Raw genomic sequence first — 18,955 nt, 5'->3', positions numbered from 1 at the left:
TTCAGACTATTCTTGACTTTTAACTCTAACTTTGAGCTCTGTTCTCAGAGTGGGGAGAGTACTATCTCAAACTTTAGAGTTTTTGCTGCTATTTTCCAATGTAGTTCTTAGGATCTGTAAATTTTCAGTGCTTCCAAGTTTTATGATCTAAGGAAGGTGTGGTGACTGCTTTTCTAGATTATGCTCTAGTCTTTACCCAGGAAAGGATTTTGCTTTCCTTCAGCCACAAATGCTAGCATTCCTCTCTGCTCTGGAATTGTAACCAAGCCCCCTGCTCTCCTGTAGCCACAAACACTAATGCTTCTCTTCACCCTGGAACTATGACCTGAAACTGAGTATTGGCAATGCAACAGGATCCTATGCTAAGTGCCAGCACAGTCCTCTGTAACATCTTTTTTTTTAAATTTCTGACCCCATTGCCATCTCTGGACTGAGAACTCTAGAAGCCAGGTCCACTGATGATATGGCTGCTGGGTGTGCTGTACGCTGGGTTGACCTCCATCCTGGTGTCACAGACTTCTCTTAAGTAGTCTTCAGCTGGAAAAAGGTCTCCCCACAATCTTTTGTTGACTCTGCCACTCTAGAATCTTATTTGACGGCATTATTTTAAAGTTTTTGGGGAAAATGCTGGGAGGGTTTAGCTGAGTTGCTGCTTCTTTTATGCCATCTTGGCTCTACTCCCTGATCCACTTATTTTAACTAGTTTTTCCTCTATAAAGAACATCTCAGCATTTATTTCATGCTAATTTTTAACTTAATTACATTCATTGTATCATATGAATTGCATTCATGTAATAATATGATTATATGTATTCATTCATTCAGTAGTCATTATTAAATTATTAACATACACAAAAAGCTTACACAAAAACCCTCCATTGGCTTTTTGTGGCCACTATTGATGTGGCTCTGAGTTCTGAAAGCTCTGGCATGTCCCACGGAGTTGGAATTGCTTTAATTTCAGGCCTTGTGTCTCTCATGGGATGACTAGCCTAGCTAAATTTGAGAGGTTCATCACTTGAGTGTTGGCCATCAGGTAAACATTATTCTTTTGTTTTTGTTTTTGTTTTTTTAGCCACAGCAAACCACATAGGCTTCCTGTGGAAGGTGATATTTAAATGAAGCTTGGGAGGAAGCCAGACACGAGGTGGGATAGCCAGCATTAGGGTACAGGCCAGGAAATGGAATATTAGGTAAGGGGGATTAAATTACTGACAGTCTATGCATAGATTGTATTTGTCCTTTTAAAAAACATTAAAGTCATTCCTCAGCTTCAACTCGAGGAGATAGTCTGTCTTGTAACTCCTTGCTTTTACATAGGGCATCCATCATATCTAAATTCTGCCCCCTCCTCACCTCTTGAAATCTTAAGCCCCTTTCAAGACTCATCCCAGATGCCACCTCCTAAATAGGACCTTTCCTTATCCCCACCTGGTTATTATTGCCTCTCCTCAGAAATAATTGATTTTGCATAGACTTTGTATTTATGCTTGTTCATGTATTCTATCTACCAAATAAGTTAAAAACTACTTGAATTCTGGGACTATTTTTTTGTTGTTTTTGTTGTTTAGGTCTTTGGCCTCAATACCTAGCAGAACATTGTACATAGTAGGGACTTAGTGCCAATTGAATTAAAATGAAATCTGAGGAGGCAGTGGCCTCACCATAATTACTGAGTATAAATCAACCACTGAAGTCAACAAGAAGTTTAGGTACTTAGAAGAAAGTGAAGCTAGAAACTCATTCTAGAAAGGAGCTCAGAAGAGAATGCCCATCACAGAAAGGTCTCTTTTCAGGAATGATGTCTGAGGTTGAATGTTTGGAAAACCCAAAGGAGAAGCTGATCATGTATTTTCCTGACTTGGTAGAAACAAATCAAAGAGTAGGAAGACATAAATAACCTGAAATTATCAAGGAATTATCATTGTATAAAAGTCAACTGGTGAACATGTGAGAGAGTAAGTAGGTCAAAAAAGAAATTAAAGAGAAAAATTTTTTTAAAAAGAAATAAAAAAAGGAAAAAAAGAAATTTATTAATAGCTAGCATGTAAACAGCACTTTAAGATTTACAAAGTGCTTTACAAATGTTATCTCATTTTTATCCACATAACGTACTTGAAAATTAGCTGCTATTGCTATCCTCATTTTATAGCTGAAGACACTGAGCATTCAGAGGTTAAATGACCACACAGCTAGTAAGTGTTTGAGGTAAGATTTAAACTCAGGTCTTCACGTCTGAGGAAGTGGCACAGTGGATAGAGTACCATGCCAGGAGACAGGAAGACTTATCTTCCTGAGTTCAAATCCAGCCTTAGACACTTACCAGCTGTGTGACCCTGGGCAAGTCACTTAACCTTGTTTGTCTCAGGTTCCTCATCTATAAAATGAGCTGGAGAAGGAAATGGCAAGCCACATCAGTAACATTGCCATGAAAACCCCAAATGTGGTCACAAAGAGTCACACACAAATGAAACAACCAAACAACAACTTCCTCTCTGCATTGAGGTCCTGTAAACTACTCTACCACTAAGCTATGTCTCAACTTGTTTCACAAGTTATTAGAAAAGTCAGCCTACTTCTTGTACTTAGACTTGGTTTCTCTGAATCACAAATTTGTTAAATATTCAACTTTTTTGAAAAAGTAAATTTTTTCTACTTGTGATTTAAAATAAACTTACATTTTTCTTTTAATGAAGAAAACACAATTAATACACCTCCTTGGGAGTTTCTTAGTAAGCAAGCCTCAACTCAGTCTCATTACTTTAATTAATAGAATCTACTCGATAGTGGTGGAATTCAAACCTAGGAAAGACAAAGTCCGGAAAGAACCCAGACCCTATCCCATTCCCCTAAAAATGTATGACTTGCCCCAACCTACTAACAGTGACAGGAACATCAACAACCCCATTTTACAGATGAGAAAACAGAAACATTTTAGAATGATGTGAGCAATACCAGTTCGACAAGCTAAAGAATTCAATATATTAGCTTAAACTGAAAGGTTTGGCCTGAGTTGTCTAGGGTTACCTAACTCTTTTGTGATAGACCTAGCATTAAAATCATTTTCCTATTGTGAGGCAACTAGTGGCATAGTGGATAAAGCAATGGGACTGGAATCAGGATAGGCCTGAGTTCACATGTGGCCTCAGCCACTTACCAGATGTGAGATCCTAGGCAAAAACTTAACCTCTGTTTGGCTCAGTCTTCTTACCTGTAGATACCTGTAAATATGTTCTTACCTGAATATAATGGCAACTTCCTCACAGAGCTATGATGAGGTAAAACAAGATAATATTTGTAAAGTACTTAGCATAGTGACTAGCACATAGTAGGTCCCTTCTCATTTCCTTTATTTTAAGGCCATATTTTTAAATGATGGACCATGCTGTTTCTGATACCCTTGTTTGAAATACAGGTCTCTATTAATGTCATTCCTTAGTCATCTGCAGAGTTAACCATTACTAGCTTCTTAGACCTGAGATTAGAACAGTAAACATCTTCCTTAACAATAGTACCAATAATGATTTTAATTAACTTTATATAGCTCTTCAAGATTTACAAAATGCTTTCTATCTATTATCTTAATCTTCACAGCATTCGTGTAGTAGATGTTCATATTATTCCCACTTTACAGATGGGGAAACAGAGGCTGAGAGAGGGTTAATGATTTACACAAGGTCACAAAATTATTGTGTCAAAGATAAGACTTGAACCCCAGTTTTTTGACTCCAAAACCAGCTATCTACTATAATACTATTCTTACTGTTATTAAATTCTATGTATCATTAATTACTTTTATCCACATGTCCTCACCTACTGAGTGATCACTATAGATTTTTTTCATTTAATTACTAAAAACAAAAATCTTCCCTCTCTCCCTAAATCCACTAGTTTTTTCAGGATAGAAGGTTAGGTTTCCCATGAAGTTTTTTTTTTCACCTAGAGATAGATGAGACTTTATTAGTTTATCTATTGATCTCATACCTGAGTCTACAAAAAGCCCTCCCTTAAATAAAACCATGGAATCTTTCTGCTTTAATAAGCTACTTACATATACTGGGATTTGGCCACTGCACATACTTCTTGGAGCCTCAGGTGGGAGTTGAGTGCCAGGTAGACGCCATACGTGGGTGAGCAGCCCTGAAAAGAGCTTGGCAAGCCCTCACACCAAGTGCTATCCTCCCTGAACAACCCATACACCCTGTATAAAAAAGCATGTAAAGGAAAATGGGAATTCATCAGTATCAGTGGTAATAAGACTTTCAAAATTCCTTGAAACCTTTCTGGTCTTCTATGGGCAGTCCCACATTTGAGGATCAATTCATTGCTTTTATTAACCACTCTAATTTATCTCTTTATTACCTTGATGATTGCAATGGCCTCCCGCTTCCAAACACTTCCCACCTGAAAGTCATTCATGCATTCATTTCATTGCAATATAAATCCATATAGATCATTGAACCATAAACTTAGAGCTGAAAGGGACATTGGAGAGGCCATTGAGTCCAAAGACTGCATTTTCTAGATGAAAAAATTGGATCAGAGAGAACTGAAGTGACTCAACAAAAATCATATAGTAAGTGTCCAGCCTTTGTTCATGTCCTTCCAAAAATCAACTTAATGTACCAGTAACTTTCTACTGGGGCTCTTAACAGCACATGGGCTCTCAATTTGTCATGCCTTGCTCTAGTTACATGGCCATCCCATCTTCGTTTCTGGTTATAACTACCTGTGACAATATCTTTATTTCATGTGGGCAATTTTTAATTAGTAATATACTACCCTTCCCACGCATATCTATCTATTGATCTTTAAGTGACTCAGAATCTTGATTCTTTGATGATTCTGGTTCAGCAACCAGCAGATTAGCCATATGGTAATGATTTTGTTGGCCATGGAAACCCCACAAAAGGATGATTTGTTTTCACTTCTATTGCAACATCTGAGTTCTAATCCATATAACCTCATGCCTGAACAATAACTTCCTAACTAGTCTCCCTGTCTCTAGTCTCTATCCCTGCAATCCACCTTATAAACCAATACAAAAGTAATATTTGTGTTGTAACTCTCCAGTGCAAAGACTGTGCCTTTCCATTGCCCTACAGGATAAAGTCCAGATTACATAGTTCAGAATAGAATGCCTTCCATAATTTGACCGCAGAATACCTCACCCATTTACTTCTTAGAAGCAAAGAGATGAACTTAAGACAGAGAAAGAGACATAGATTTTTCTTTTGTGTTTCTTTTTTAATAGTATTTTATTTTTTCCCAATTACATCAAGACAATTATTAATATTAATTTTTACAAGCTTTTGAGTTCCAAATTTTTCTCCCTTCCTCATCTCTTTTCCCTTCTTCCAAAAATGGTGGGCAATTTGATACAGGTTACACATGTGCTGTCACATAAAATACATTTCTGTATTTGTTACAGTTTTAAAAGAACAAATAGATCAAAAGGAAAAAAAACATGAAAAAGAATAAAGCAAGTGAAAAAAAGTATGCTTTTATCTAAGTTCAGAGTGTATCAGTTTTTTATCTGGATGTGGAAAGTGTTTTCTTTTGTGAGTTCTTTGTACTTGCCTTAGATCATTGTGTTGCTGAGAAGAGCTGGGTCATTCATAGTTGATCATCACACAGTGTTGCTGATACTGTGTACAGTGTTTTTCTGGTTCTGTCCATTTTACTTTGCATCAGTTTGTACAAGTCTTTCCAGGTTTTTCTGAAATCTGCCTGTTCATCATTTACTACATACTAGTATTCCATTACATTCATATACCATAGTTTATTCAGCCATTCCCCAATTGTTGGGCATCCTCTCAGTTTCCAATATTTTCCACTACAAATTGGGCTGCTAAAAATATTTTACACATGTAGGTCCTTTTCCCTTATTAATTATTCCTTTGAGATAGAGACCTAGCAGTGGTATTGCTGGATCGAAGGGTATGCACAGTTTGGCTGCCCTTTGGGCATAGCTCCAAATTGCTCTCCAGAAAGGTTGGACCAGTTCACAACTCTCCCAACAGTTATTAGTGTCCCCATTTTCCCACATCCTCTCCAACATTTATCATTTTCCTTTTTTGTCATATTAACTAATCTGATAGGTATAACGTGATACTTTAGAGATGTTTTAATTTACGTTTCTCTAGTTAAAAGTGATTTAAAGCACTTCTTCATATACCTATGGATATCTTTGATTTCTTCATCTGAAAACTGACTGTTCATATCCTTTGACCATTTATCAATTGGGGAATGGCTTGTATTCTTATAAATTTGACTACGTTCTCTACACATTTGAGAAATAATGCCTTTATCAGAGACACTCATAAAAAATTGTTTTCTGTCTTTCTGCTTTCCTTCTAATCTTGGTTGCATTGGCTTTGTTTGTGCAAAAGCTTTTTATTTTAATATAATCAAAATTATATTTCCTAATGCTCTCTATCTCTTGTTTGGTCTTGAACCTGTAACTCACTTGACTTCTCCTTTAAGAATTTGGATGCTATACCACTAGGTACAGATATGTTTAATATTGATATTAGTTCATTGCCTATGATACCTTTTAGCAAGATGTAGTTTCCTTCCTTACCTCTTTTAATTTGGTTTATTTTTGCTTTTATTTTGTCTGAAATCAGGATTGCTACTCCTGTTTTTTTTTTTTACTTCATCTGAAGCATAACAGATTCTGCTCCAGCCCCTTACCTTTACTCTCTGAATGTCTCTCTTCTTCAAGTGTGTTTCTTGTAAACATCATATTGTGGGATTCTGTTTTTTTTTTTTATCAATCTGCTTTCCACTTCGATTTTATGGAAGAGTTCATCCCATTTGCATTACAGTTATGATTACTAATTGCATATTTTCCTCCATCCTATTTTTCCTTCTGTTTTTCTTCTCTCACTTTTCACTCTTTCCTTCCTTGACAGTATTTTGCTTCTGCCTACCAGCTCCCCAACTCTGCCCTCTCTTCTGTCAGTCCCCTTTATCCTTTATTTAATCCCCTCTCCTCCTATTTTCCTATTGGGTAAGATAGATTTCTATATTCAACTGATTGTGTATATTATTCCCTCTTTAAGCCAATACTGATGAGAATAAGGTTCAAGCAATGCCAACCACCCACCCTACCATTTTTCCCTCCACTCTAATAGTTTTTTTTGCACCTATTCCTTCTGCATCCAATGTACTCCTCTTTCTCATCCCTTAATTATTTTTTATGTCATTCCCTCCAATTCACCTTATTCCTGTACCCTCTGTCTATGCATATTTCATCCAGCTGTACTATTAGTGGTACAATTTTTAAGAATTACAAGTATCATCTTCCCATGTACGGATATAAACAGTTCAGCTTCATTAAACCCCTTAAGTTTTCTTTTCCCTTTTTATGTTTGTAGGCTTCTCTTGGATCTTGATATTAGAGATCAAATATTTCATTCAATTCTGGGCCTCTTCTTATGAAAGCTTGATCCTTCTATTTCATTGAATGATCGTTTTTTTCCCCTTGTAGCATTATGCTTAATTTTGCTGAGTAGGTGATTCTTGGATGTAGTCCTAGCTCCATTGCCTTCTAGAATATTATGTTCCATGACCTGCAATCCTTTAATGTTGCAACTGCCAGTCCTGCGTAATCCTGATTGTAACTTCCTGATATCTGAATTTTTTTTCTTTCTGGCCACTTGTAGTATTTTTTCCATGACCTCATAGTTCTGTAATCTGGCCAATGAGGCATTTTACATTTTCTTCTATTTTTTCATTCTTTTGAATTTGATTGATTCTTGATGTCTCATAGAGTCATTAGCTTCTGCTTGCCCAATTCTAATTTTTAATGAGTTGTTTTCATCGGTTCGCTTTTATACTTCCTTTTCCATTTGGCCAGTTGTACTTTTTAGTGAGTTGTTTTCTTCAGTGAATTTTTGTATCTCCTTTTCCATTTGGCCAATTCTACTTTTTAACCAGTTGTTTTCTTTTTCCAAGCTGTTGACTCTTTTTTCTTAATTCTCTTGCATCACTCTCATTTCTTTTCCCATTTTTTCTTCTACCTTTCTCATATGATTTTTAAGCTCCTCTCATTGGTGTTTCAACATTGTTGTTCTCTTCTGAGTTTATGTCTTGATCTTCCCTGTCACCATAATAATTTTCTATCAGATTCTTTTTCTTTTTTTCTCATCTTTATTGGCCTTTATCCTTTCTTTTAAATTTGAACTCTGCTCCTAGAGTGGAAGGGGTACTGTCTCAGGCTTCTTGTGCCAAGGGCTGCAGGCCCTGGCTGTTTACCTGGTGCTGCACTGGTGTTACTCTAAGGCCCACAGGAGACTCTTGCGTCTGGTGCTATGCTGAGGGAATGTACCAGGGGGTGACTGGCACTGCCGGAGGCTGTGACTAATGTGGGAATTTGTTTTACTAAACTAGGTATATGTGTATCGAGGGCTTTGTTGTTGCTTTTATTGTTTATCTTACTCAATGGGGATGGTTGTAGTGGAAGAAGCAAATTAATCATAAAAGCAAAAATAAAAAGCATTAGTTTTATTACCCTTTCTGCAAAAATTAAATAGACTGATTTTAGTCTCATTTCTTTTTTAAAAACATCTCATTTCTGTTGATAATTTTGCTTTAACATCATGTTTATTTTGAATATATTTTTCCCTTCAAGCCATCCTCTTGTAAGAAAAATCTAAAAGAAAGGTACAAAAGTCATTCGATAAAATTAACCAGCACATCAAATGTCTCTGATGCAATATATAATAATTTATATTCCTAGAATATAATAATACTATATTCTATAATAAAGGGAGGGACCTTTTTCTATCATTGTTCCATTTACAACATATCATGGTTGAATGATCTTAAACTACTTACTAAGTAGATAATAACAAACTGGAATAATATTATCATGGTTTATTAAAAGAAGGTATTATTTAGAGTCCCACCAGAGTTTTGAGTTGTAAATTTGTGCCTTGTTTTCAGATGAGGAAACTAAGGCAAACAGAGTTGAGTAACTTGCCCAGGGTCACACAGCTAGGAAGTGTCTGAGGCCGGATTTAACCTCAGGTCTTCCTGGTTCCAGACCTAGTACTCTATCTACTGTGATCACCATAGATAAGCATATCTCCCTTTCAAAAGGACTTTACTTGGTACTGACAGAAAAGAAATTTCCTAGAATGGAAGATAGCTGCTTTTTGAACAATTAAAATGAGCTCTGGTCACTTCCCATCAGAGAAGTGCTAAAAGCTTCAAAACTGAATCAGCCATTTCAACATCATCAAAAATAAACTGTTACCAAATGAATCAGAATTCTTAAGCTGTTGAGGTAAATCTGCAGCTGCTTAACTAAAAGTACATCTGGGCAAGCTTTTGACTTATAACTTGGACTAGTTCCACCTCCATCAGTCAGTCTGCTTAGGTGGCAGACTACACAGCCGTCAGCAGGCCGAGGGTGTACCGAAGAGAAATCTGGACAAGTTTCATCTGTCGTTGAAGGAGACTTCCATTGCCCCAGCTTACTGTATCAGTAGAGACTAAGTAAAGGGAAAGAGAAATTTTTGAAGTCTTCCTTTCTCATCTTGATGAGTAATTTTCTGAAATGGAACATCACCCACCTTCCTTCTTCGTAAAGGTGGAGTTCTATCAATATGAAACAGCGAACAATAGACTGTCAAGCCCGATTAATGCATTTGGTTAGCTACTTTTTTTTCCTCTTTCTTTTTTATTCTTTGTTGTAAGCTCTTAGGATGAGGAAGGGAGTAGGGATATGTTGGGAAATGATGATGATGTCAATGCATGAGAGAGAAATAAAAATCTACAATAAGGGAGAGAAAGTGGAATACCTTCCCAAAGGGGGAAGTGGCTATTTGTAAATTATCGGTCAAATCAGAGAACTCGGAGCAGGAAGACGGAAATCATCTTTGGGAAGAAGAGTAAGGATGGACAAATTGAGGGGCAGAGCTGGTTCAGACCAGGTACCTGAGGGAAGGGAAACCAGAGAAGCAGAAACCCAGAGTAGTGAGATCAGGTTTTATGAGCGTATAGCTGTCATAGTGTGAAGGTGACACCTTTTGAACAGACCGTAGAGCTAACACCAGACAATCCAATGCTAAGACATGGGTTCTGACTCAGTCAGGGCTTTTAATACTCTTCCTTTCTGACAGAAAGAAACTCCTTTCGAGATTCGGATAGTCTTGACCCTGCTGACATAGGCAAACAAGTGATTATTTTTACATGCATGAGGGGTTCGCATCTAACATGATCATACAAGACAGAGTATGTAAAACTTTGTCAATTTTAAGTACTATAGAAGTGTAAGCTTTATTGTTTAGTCCTTTTTTTCAGTCATGTCTGACTCTTTGTGACCCCATTTGGGGTTTTCTTGTCAGAGATGCTGGAGTAGTTTGCCATTTCCTTCTTCAGTTCATTTTACAGATGAGTAAACTGAGGTAAACAAGGTTAAGTGACTTGTCCAAGGTCACATAGCTAGTAAGTATCTGAGGCCAGATTTGAAGTCAGGAAAATAAAACTTCCTGACTGCAAGCCTGGTGCTCTAGCTACTGCATCACCTAGCTGCCCTAGGCTTTAACTATGGTATAGTAGACAGACAGCTGGTTTTGGAGTCATGAGGACCTGGATTCAAGCCTTACCTTTGACATATTCTGACTATCTGACCCTGGGCGTATCATTTGAACTATCAGAAGCTCAAGCAATTCTCTAAGATTTGAAAGTGCAGAATAATCACCAATCTGCATTAGTAAAGGGACTTTCCTCACTGGGAATTCCTTTTGCTAAAGAAATCACAAGCCTAGGGCCAGCATATACATATACACATATATGTATGCACATATGCACATGCATGTATATGTGGGCATATATGTATCTATATGTGCACACTTATGTTTGATGATAGATTTTGGTAACAAGGTCTACCCTAAGCAAAATCATACAGTTTGTACAGTAGGCCAAGTTTGTCCTTAGCATCATTTGGCCTCCTTTATCAATGACTGTCTCCTTTCTTTTTATAAAATCGGAGATCATGGGATGAGCAGTTCTGAGGAGTTAAGGAATTTAGAGGCCATAAAATCCAGCCACTAATTTTATAAATAAGGAACACTGAAGTCACTGGACCACAGAACTAGGAAGTGTACGAGATGGGATTTGAAACCAGGCCTTTCTGACACCAGGCAGTGCCCTAGCCCTGACTCCAGGCTTCCTTCTTTTTCCCCTATCCCACCTCCTCCATTCTTTCACCCTAATCCCATGTACCAGTTCTTATTTTTACTATAAGATGTTACTCAAAACAAAATCATTAGAGATTAACAAGTACTTAAATTAAAAAAAAAAACCTGTAGTGTAGCAGAAAGAGCGCTAGACTTAAAGAGGGGGAAAAAAAGCCTGGGTTTAGATCCTGCTTCTTTATGGCCTTAGACAAATCCCATAACTTCGCTAAGTTCCGATTTCCTCATCTCTCAAACAATAGAGTTGAATTAGAAGGGCCAAAATTGCCTCCTAGCTCCAAGATTCTGTGATTCTGTGGCAACAAAAAAATTTTCTAATATCTTTTGTTTTTACATTGCCTTCATTTCTAAGCATATTTCTCCCTTTTCCCTAGAAATCTATCTCTTATAATAAATATTTTTAAAAGAGTAAAAAAGAGTAGTCTAGCAAAACTGCATCAATTAAATCTGGCAGTATATGCATAGACCTTCACTTCTGAAAAGAATGGAGGAAAGGGTTCCATTTTCTCATCTCTGCCAGGCCTGGAATCAGGAAGACCTGAATTTGAATCCGGCCTCAGATGTTTGCTAGCTGTATGATTCTGGACAAGGCATTTAACCCCTGTTTGTTTCAGTTTCCTCATCTGTGAAGTATAGATAATAATAGCCCCTACCTCACAAGGGTTATTGTGAGGATCAAATGAGATAATACTTGTAAACCACTTGGTGCAGTGCCTGGTAAGTAAGCAAAGCATAAATGGTGGCATTATTTTTTTCTTGTGTTCCTTCCATTTAGTTAATTGTAGCTACCATATGCGTTGCTTTCTTGATTCTCTGTGCCTCACATTGTATCAGTTTATATAAGTCTTCTGATACTTCTTTGAATTCTTCATATTTAGTATTTTGCATGGTTCAATAATATTCCATTACATTCACATGCCACAATTTCCTTCTCCATTCTTCAACTGAGGAACACCTACTTTTTCCCCCTTCTTTTACTGCTATAAAAAGTGCTGCTATGAACATTTTGTTGAATATTTCTTCTTGTATTTTACCTCCTTAGTCCAAGGAATATAAGTCTATGAGTGGAATTTCTAATTAAAAGGAATAACTATCTAAGTTAATTTCTTAGCAGAATCCTAGATGAACAGTTGCATTTTAACAAGGCCTCCTGAAAATCAAGAGTCCCTAAAGACTCAAAGGATCATAGATCTGGAGCCATAAAAGAACTTAGAGACCATCAAGTCCAATTATTTTACAAATGAACAAACTGAGGGATCAAGAATTTAAGTGAATTTAAGGGTCACCCATCTAATCAGTGTCTGAGGTGGGATCTGATCCCTTACTCCAAATGTAGGGCCCTATCCACTGTGCCTAAAGATGGGATGGCAGTTCCCTGAGATCCCTGCTATGTAAATAGTTTTTAAGCTTCACCCAATGGTAGGTATACCACGAGCCTTAGTATGGTTGAACAAACAGTAACTACTGCTTGAATACCCTGGAAGATTGTTGTGTAAGTCAATAAACAACATTCTGGAAGTTGTCTTTTGTCATCAGACACCATATTTGTGACCCGACTCTATCAACTCCAGCATCAGGTGTTTTATGACTTATGCAAAAGAGACTAGATAGTAGATTTTTTAAAATGGGTGCAGAAGGAGATGTAGCATTTCCTTATTCAAAGGCAAACCATCCACTGAGCAGTTTTTTGCATTTTTCCCATTTAGCAAGAAAGTGAATTCTGTGAAGAACAGAAGTAGTATGGGTATGGAGATAGCACAACACATCTTGGACAAAGGAGGACAGCACAGTAAGCATATGTTTTTGTTTTTTTTCTTTTAACATCAAGGATATTCTTAGTTGGTGATTGATTAATCCAATTCTGTCTGGGACTGTTGGGCTTCTCCTTGGTTATCTCCATAATCTTTTTCCAGATATTTTGTCTTTGGTAAAGCACATTTCGACCTCAAGTCTTCAACCCACATAACTTTGAAAGGGAACTTAAACAAGAGTGTTTCTGATCTCCTTACACTTACCTCATCAAAGTGTGTTTTCCTAGTGACTATTTGATGTCTAAGAGGCCTCATTAGGAACCATTTTATAAGCCTGTTAAAACAGTCTCTTTCCCTTAGGAAAAGGAAGTCACATTCTACAGGAGTGTAAAACCCCCTTCAAGTCTCTCAGGGATACAGCCAGATTTGGAGTCCTACTCTAAGTATTTCTGAAGCCCAGACGGCTCTCCTCCATCATCTGTCCACCACTGCTAGAGAAAGCCAGACCCATCTGGAGTGGGCTAGTCACTGATCCACCTTGTGGTACACTGTTCATGCATGTTAACAGATGGGTTTCCAGTCACTTTCTCTAATTTCCAGGAAATTAATTCACTTTTTAACGCACAATATTTGAAAGGGAGTTGGTCAAAGCCTTGGTGCTGATCAATAATGTACCTGGGCCTATGAATAGCCCCTACACTTCCAGCCTGAGTAAGATATAGAAACCATTTAAATAGATAGGTAGAAAGGTAACTGAATAGATAAATAAATACAAATATAGATCTCTTTCTGTTCAGTCATGTTCCGCTCTTGATGACCCCATTGAAATTTCATCACAAAGATATTGGAATTGGCTTGCTATTTCCTTCTCTAGCTCATTTTACAGATGAAGAACTGAGGAAAACAGGGCTAAGTGACTTGCCCATGGTCACACAGGGAGTGAAGTGTCTGAGGCCAGATTTGAATTCATGAAGATCAGTCTTCCTGATTCCAAGCCTAGTGATCTATCTACCGTGCCACCTAGCTGCCACAGAGATAGGTACCTAGATATGTAATCAAATGAATACATAAATAAATGAATGAATTGATAGATAAATACATAAATGAAGGAATGGCAAATAAACAACTGAATGAATTTCTTTATAATAAATAAATAAGGTTTAGCAGTACCAGATCTTAAATTATATTAATAAGGCAGTAATTATCAAAAGTATCTGGTACTGGCTAAGAAATAGAAAGACATACAATTTGTAGCAGCAAATAAGCATAATAAAGTTGTATTTGACAAGTATAAATATTTAAAATTTTGGGACAAGAATTCATTATTTAGTTAACATTGTTGGGAAAACTGGAAAGCAGTATGGCAGAAATGGAGCACAGACAAATATCTTACACCATTTAGCAAGAAAAAGTCAAAATGGGTATATGACATAGATATAGAGATATTACAAGGTAATTAGAAGAACATGGAACATATTACTTATCAGACTTAATGGATAGGATAGGCAAATCATTTATAAACAAACAGGAGATAGAAAGCAAAGTCAACTGTAAAAAAGGATAATTTTAATTACATTGAAGTTTTTGTACAAATAAAACAAATGTAAAACAAGATCAAAAGGAAAGAAAGAATTGGGGGGAAATGTTGTAGGCAGTTTATCAGATAAAGGTCTCATGTCTCAAATATATAATGTCAAATCTACAAGAATATCCCCAATTGACAAATGGTGAAAGGATATGAACAGGCAGTTTTCCAATAAGAAACCAAAACAATTTGTAGTCATATAAAAATGTTTAAAATCATTATTGATTAGAGAAATGCAAGTTAAAACAAATTTAGAAGATTTTACACCCACCGGATTGGCTAAAATGATTGAAGAGGAAAGCAACAAATGTTGGAGGGGGTGTGGAAAAACTGGGACACTAATTCATTATTGGTGGAATTATAAACTCATCCAACCAATCATTTTGGAGAGCAATCTGGAATTATGCCCAAAGATTTATTAAACTACCTATGCCCTTTGACCCTGCAATACCACTACTTGGTCTATTTCTAAAAATGGTTAGGGAAAAAGGAAAAGAACCTATATGTTCTAAAAATTTTTATAGCAGCTCTCTCTGGTGGCAAAGAACTGATGCCCATCAATTGTGGAATGGCTAAACAAGTTGTGGTTTATGATTATGATGGAATACTACAGTACTATAAGAAATGATGGGCTCAATGATCTTAGAAAAACATGGAAAGATTTGCATGAAATAAGAAAGAGTGAAATGAGCAGAACTGAGAGAACATTGTATACAGTAACAGCAGTATTGTTTTAAGAACAGCTTTGAGTAAATAAGTTATTTTGACTACTGTAAATACCCAAATTAACTATAAAGGACATGCAAAGAAGTTATCTACATCCAAAGAAAGAATTGATAAATAGAAGTATGTGTAGAATAATTATATGTGTGTTTGTGTGTGTATACAGAAAAGAAGGGGAAAAAATTACATGACAATTTTGTTGTATATTTAAAAGGAATAGCAAGTTGTGTACATTTGATTTTCAGTTTAAAGTACAATCATCTTTTTCATTGTACCATGTTACTGAAATGCTTATTTTATTCCATAAAGTAAAAAGAAAATAAATTTTAAGAAAGAAAATATTACAGTAGATAAGAGAGAAGGAAAAATATCAATGATAATCCCTAGGTTTTGACCACATAGGACCAGAGATATCATTGTGCCACAGACAGAAATAGTGAAATCAGAGGGAAAAACATATAAGAAGAGGAAAATAAGCTATGTTTTGGACATGTTGAATTGATTGATAGATAGATAGATAGATAGATAGATAGATAGATAGATAGATAGATAGATAGATAGATGATCTCAGACAATATAAGTCAGGACCAGATCTGGGGATAATCTATATAAAAACTTTAAGAGTCAATGAGATGGCCAAGAAAAAGAGCCTCAGGAAAAACCCATGTTAATGGGTGGTGAAATAGAAGGAAGATCCAGTAAAAGAAATTTATTTAATAATTAGAAAATAGGAAAATATTTTCCTTGAAGTTAAAAGGAGAGAGGATGGTCAACAGTGTCAAAATTATAGAGAAACTAAAGAGGACTGAAAAAAGGGATTTAGTGATGAAGAGGCCACTGGTGACTTTTGAGAGAGAAGATTCAGATGAGGAAAGAGGATGGAAGCCATACTCTAAGGGGTGAAAAAGGGAGTAGGAAGCAAAGTGGAGACACTGGGTATAGACATCTTTTTCAAGAAATTTAGCAAAAAAGGGAAGAGGAGGCATGGAAAGTTTATTTGATGAGACAGAAACATCAAAAGAATACCTGAACACACTTAAAGGCAAATAGAAAGGAGATAAGAGAAAGGAAAAATTTGAAGCTGAACAAGAAAAAGGGAATGACTAATGGAGCATGATTTTGAAAGAGGTGATAGGGGATGAATCATAGACAACGGCTAATAAAAATATGGTTGATAAGGTAAACTTAAAGAAGGTCTACTTCATACAACAGAAACCAGTTCAGGTTCTCTCCTTTTAATTAAATGAATGATATTGCTTTGACTGAGTTTTGATATGCTTCAAAAATGTCCCTTCAAAACGAGGTAACCAATACACAGGACATAATACCCAAGTTCAAATGCAGGTTAATCAGTAATTATGCAGGAGAAGATGAAGTCTCCTTAAAAGTCTCTTTTATAAGCCTCTCCTGTAAGTCTCCTTGTAAGCATCAGAAAGAAGTCACTTCACAGCCCCAGTTGGAACTTTAAGTATTGTTTAGGTTCCTATGGACAATAAAATCCTATGTGACTTGGCTGTGAAACAGCTTTGGGGATTCTAGAATGTCCTATCCAAATGCATATATTTATTGGGATTATATAATAATATAAATATAGATTTGGAGTAGGAATTGACCCTTATATGTTAACTAGTACAACCCGTAATTACTGTTTTTTTTATCATTCTCAACTTGTTTGATTGAGATCTGAGAGAAATGGTCTTCACAAGGAGATAAAATAACTGCAAACTGTTTTCTGTACTTAAATAGAATTATTAGGATGCAAGGTCTTCTGTAGACTCACTGAAAGCATCTTTTGTACAATTTCCTTGGCAATCAGGATAATGGAGATGATATCCTGTGCCCACATGGCTTTGATTTCTTATGCAAAGTCTGTATATTTTGAAATTTTTGTTCAAGTAGCTTATAATTTCTGAACATTTTATACGATGACATAGATTAAAAAACATTGTTCTTGAGTTGCTAAGAATCAATGTTATGTGCAGGCAATTGTGGGGCAATGGTTTATTCTATGATAAGATTCCAGTTCCATAATTTTTAGATCTGTATTTTTAATGTGGGGATTTGTTGTCTGTTAATTTAGGAAAGATAGTAAGCCTCTAATATGTAATTCTAGCTACCAGGTCATGTCTTGCTAAATGTTTTGTAGGTGCTAAATTTTTGCAAACTGCAGTATTGTGTTGCACAGTTTCTGTTGTTTCCTTGCATGGTCTATCTGCATTGATCAGTATTTCTGGCCCCATTAAGGATAACCCTTCTGTAATGTCTAGTGGCAATAATTCGGTCTTACATCTCTCATAAACTCTTCCCTTTCTGTATACAAATTTACATGACTCAGCCTTTTGTTTAACACTTATTTGTTGATATATTATTGGTCAGTTCATGTGGATATCTCCCATGAAAGGTATTTTGACTTCCACTCTTGGATCTTAGCAATTTCGTAGGCTCCACCTAGAGGTAAACTGATAACAGGTACAATCAATAACTTCATTGACATGGTCCCATCATCTACTTTGCCCTTTGCCTTGTGAGGTTGTATAAAAGTATTTCGGTAAGATTTTATTATGCAGTCTGAAAACATTCATCTATTCTCTTCTGCTTTTTTTTTTTGTAATAAAAAAGTACCTGGTCTAGAGTAGAGTACATGGCTCTAAACCATGTCTCTGATGCTTGTTTGCTATCTGCATGATCTCACACAAACCACTTAACTTCCTTGGGCCTCAGTGTTTTCATGTATACAATGACAAAAGAAACTGAAGTAGATTATCTTGTAATGAATCTTCCAGCTCTAGTTCTAGAATCCCATGATCTTCTAATAGCTATGTTGGAGGTTATAGGACCCATGTTTCATTCATATTACATGTGTTAATATGCTTCTTAAATCTGTTGTACAATTATTATTACCAATCATTTATAGCACATTAAATATATATTATAAATAGCTTGCATATAATTTATTATGTAGTCTAAAACTTGTTTTTAGGAGCCTTAGGAAACATTGATGTAATGGATAGTCAAAGAGAATGAAAAGCCAGTGAAGAAAATGGATATATTAAATTAGAAATATACATATTTGTACATACCTATTTGCATACAGATATATCTCTCTATATTGTATAGATTATATCTGCTATAAATATTTGCCTATTACATGTATGCTTATATATTTATATATACAGTTTTATATATTATCTGTTATATTTGTCTATTACATGTGTGTATATGTATGTATATATACAGTTTTATATATAATCTGTTATATTTGTCTATTACATTGCATATATATATGTATGTACATATATATATATACAGTTATATATAAAGAGGTATATATGTGTATATATATGTATATATGCATATACATATATGTGTATATATATGTATATATACATATACACATACACACATACAAAAAACTGTGCACATCCTTTAAACAGCAATTCTACTTCTAGGTCTGTATCCCAAAGAGATCAAAGAAAAAGAAAAGGATCTATACATACAAAAATATTTTTAGCAGCTCTTTTTATTGTGGCATAAAATTGGAAATTGAAGGGATGTCCACTAACTGGGGAATGGCTGAACAAGTTGTGGCATGCGATTGTGATGGAATATTGTTGTGCTATAAGAAATGACAAGCAGATTCACTACCATAAAACCTGCAGCAACTTACATGAACTGATGCAAAATGG

Source organism: Phascolarctos cinereus, unplaced genomic scaffold (assembly GCF_003287225.1).
Source record: "Phascolarctos cinereus isolate Bilbo 61053 unplaced genomic scaffold, phaCin_HiC Scaffold_3;HRSCAF=262, whole genome shotgun sequence".
Taxonomy (NCBI): domain Eukaryota; kingdom Metazoa; phylum Chordata; class Mammalia; order Diprotodontia; family Phascolarctidae; genus Phascolarctos; species Phascolarctos cinereus.
This window is presented reverse-complemented; position numbering follows the sequence as displayed.